The sequence below is a fragment of the Triticum dicoccoides genome, chromosome 7A (genome assembly GCF_002162155.2).
Source record: "Triticum dicoccoides isolate Atlit2015 ecotype Zavitan chromosome 7A, WEW_v2.0, whole genome shotgun sequence".
NCBI lineage: Eukaryota > Viridiplantae > Streptophyta > Magnoliopsida > Poales > Poaceae > Triticum > Triticum dicoccoides.
In genome coordinates, this window is record NC_041392.1 from 429184286 (window position 1) to 429188163 (window position 3878).

A 3878-nucleotide genomic window follows, 5' to 3' on the forward strand; every position below is an offset into this window, starting at 1 on the left:
CTTCACGTGTAGCCTTAAGTTCTTCCTCCAGTTCCTTGATTCTAGTCTTAGACTTCTTCAGATCTATCATGTCGGCGCACATCTGATTCTCCTGCCGTCGAATGTGCTGGTTTAACTCCTGGATAAAAGGTGCGATTGATCTATCCTTCCTGGTGCTAATCATCTCCCAGTGTTCATCTCGGTGCCCACAAATCTGGTAGATAGTATCCTTAAGATCCTTGCGGTAGACTTCTCCAATGCGTCCCATGGCGATGTGAGCTGCCATGCTCTTTCCTAGACTCTAAGTTGGTGCATCAAAAGAAAACTCTATGGGCTCAGTGACTAGCATGAACGTCCTTCCTGGAACTTGAACTTGAATCATCCAGCGCTCTTCTTCAGGTAAAGTGGCGTCGTAGATTCCCGTGAAGCTTGGTACTCCTATGTTCAGGTATCTAGTGACTTCCTTCAAGTGGCGTCCAAAGGGTGTATCTTCATCTGGTTGTGTGAACTTGTTCCTTGCATCCGCCATCCTAAAGAGTAGAAAAGATGAGAAGTCAGAAGAGAAGAGAGTGAGTAGTGATCTAGGTCTTTAGCTTAGTGGTCGTTTCCTACAGTAAGCGTGTGCTCTGATACCATCTCTGTAGCGACCAGACCTCAAACAGTCTGATCTCTGTGCTCCGGTGTCATCCCTGGATCAGTAATGCTGACACCACACAGTACTCGGAGGATTTATAGCAGAGTAGCAATCACACACTTATTACATCGAGTGTCTCAAAAGAGAGCTTATTACAATAAATATGGCTTAAGGCCATCTAATAACGATAACAGCGGAAGGCTTGGAAGATAAGTGAGTCCATCAACCCCCACGGCATCACTAAGTATAGAACCACGACCTAAAACTCCTTAATCGTCGTCTGAAAAGTCTGCAACATTAACGTTGCAGCCCGAAAACGGGTCAGCACATGGAATATGCTGGCAAGGTAACACATAGAGAGTAATGGAATGCAACAGCTATACTATATGCATATTTGACTGGTGGAAAGCTCTATGGTTATAGTTTTTGCGTAAAGCCAATTTTTCCCTACTTCAAAGGAATAAATTTAATTACTATCATGGTGGTTGTTAAACATTGAGAATGGTTGACAGCATTCTCAATCCCAATTAAGTAACATCAATAAAAACCCAACAAAATTAACTTTAGAGTAACATGTTGAGATTCATATGAAAATCCAAGTACTAGATACTCAATATGTCCATAACCGGGGACACGGCTAACCATGATTAGTTTATTACACTCTGCAGAGGTTTGCGCACTTTTCCCCACAAGACTCGATCGCCTCCGTTTGGTTTCTCGCACTACAGGGTGTTTGAGAAACGGATGACCGAGACATAGTCTTTCAGAAGCGCTAGCACCTTACGATCGGGTAGACCGTACCACCTACATCCCCTACATCTGCTAGTCGACCACTATAAGAGTTCGCACAACTTAGTCAACTATGCCAGAGCCCATAATGGCTTGTGGCTGCACACGGAAGTTTCTAGTATGAATAATCTCATGATCCCTTTGAGCCTGGGTGGCGGTCCAAAAGAAAAACAGGCAAGTCCTGGAAACCCCAGGTGCCTCAATCCACCCAGATGTGTGTTTAAATTGCCACCTTAGATAAACCATTAATTATCAATCTCACATCTGTCATGGATTTCACTCACCCAATCCACGTCTACTAGCATAGCATGGCATAATAAGCAAACGTAGAAGTAACTCCCAAAGGTTTGATAATAAACAGGTAATAGGTACTACCTCATCTACTTCCCATCCCACAATTTAATTAGATCCTAATCATGCAATGTGTGAAAATTGATCTAATGCAATAAAACTGGGTTGTAGAAAAAGGTATGATCAAAGTGTTACTTGCCTTGCTGATGATCCGTGAAACCTAGAGATTCGAAGTAACAGGCGGCGCACTCCGGGTATTCTATCGCAGACAAACACACAAGCATACAATAATTACTCATCTAATGCAAAGTAAAACTCAAATAGAAGATCTAACCAGAAAGTTCAACTTAAGAACCCTGGTTGGCAAAAAGAATCAAATCGAAGAAGCAAAAGAAATCAAACGGCGAAAGAAAACAACTTCGTTCTAGTAATCTGGATCTAGGGGAAATTTTACAGTAGCAAAAACATGTTTAAGTTGATTATTCGGAAAGAGGGTTTCGAGACGAAACTCCAGGCGCTTGAATCGCCTGATTCCGATAAACGAGCGAAAAGTTATACTAAAATGAAAATCAGATGAGAAATCGCGATCAGAAAATAACCGCGAAAAATCCGACGAAAAAGAAAAACGATGAACAGAATTTTTTTTAAACGGCACGGAAAACAAGGCGGAGCGCTGCTCCGGCGGCGGAGGCGGCGGGCGGCGGCGGCGGCGGGGCTGGGCTAGGGTTAGGGTTTCGGCTGGGGCGGCTGGGCTTTCGGGCTGGGGCGGCGGCTTATAAAGGCCTCGGCCGGCGGTGTCCTGGCCGAGTACGGCCCATAGTCGGTTCCGCGTTTTTTTTAAATAATTCCGCTCGGAAGAAAAATCAAAAGAAATACTAAACGGACTCCAAAAATCACGAAATAAGTTTTCCCGGGTTTCTAAAATCAAGCCCGATAAAGTGAACATTTATCTGGGCCCAAACTACAACTTTGAAAAACATGCATTTTCCTAAATTCAAATAAAAATACCGAAAAACTCCGAAATAAATCTTATTTGATTTTTTATTAAATCCTGAATATTTCTATATTTTGGGAAAGTCATTTTATTCCCGCTCTCATATTTTTGTAATAGAAATAATTGATGATAAAATAAATAAAATCAAATGATCCTGTTTACATAATTTGAGAAAACTCAAATATGTAAATAACGAAATCCCCAACTCTCTCCGTGGGTCCTTGAGTTGCTTAGGATTTTCTAGGATCAAAACCAAAAGCAAAATAAAATATGATATGCATGATGACCTAATGTGTAACATTCCAAATTGAAAATTTGGGATGTTACATCGGGGGGGGTGCCTACTACTACGTGCAGCCCGCTGACGACGACCAGGAGTAGTTTAGGAGGATCCCAGGCAGGAGGCCTGCGCCTCTTTCGATCTGTATCCCAGTTTGTGCTAGCCTTCTTAAGGCAAACTTGTTTAACTTATGTCTGTACTCAGATATTGTTGCTTCCGCTGACTCGTCTATGATCGAGCTCTTGTATTCGAGCCCTCGAGGCCCCTGGCTTGTAATATGATGCTTGTATGACTTATTTTATTTGTAGAGTTGTGTTGTGATATCTTTCCGTGAGTCCCTGATCTTGATCGTACACATTTGCGTGTATGATTAGTGTACGATTGAATCGGAGGCGTCACATATCTACATCAACTGGTAGCACTATCTTTTCTGAAGACAGTGTTGTTACTCCCTTAGATACTACCATCACGCTCTCCCATTCAAATGGTTGATAAACAAGAAAAGTAATTGAAAGTATAGACATTGTATGATAGACGGGTGCAATGGATAGTGGGGAATAAAGGAGGGCATGAAATAATTCATATTTATGTTGTCTAACCAAACAGGATAGCATGACACAATTTCACATATATGATGCCTAACTAAACAGGATAGCATGACACAATTTCACATTATGATGGCTAACTAAAAAAGATGGAAAGACATAGTTCAAAATATGAGACTATGTAAACAGGATGACATGACATAACTATATAATGTGTTTATTAAATAGGTTGGCATGCCATAATTCACATACATTCACGGATAGAATGCCATAATTCAAAATATGATGACTGTAAACACTAAACAGGATGAGATGATATAACTATATGATGTCTTTGTTAAATGGGTTGCCATGCCATAAGTCAGA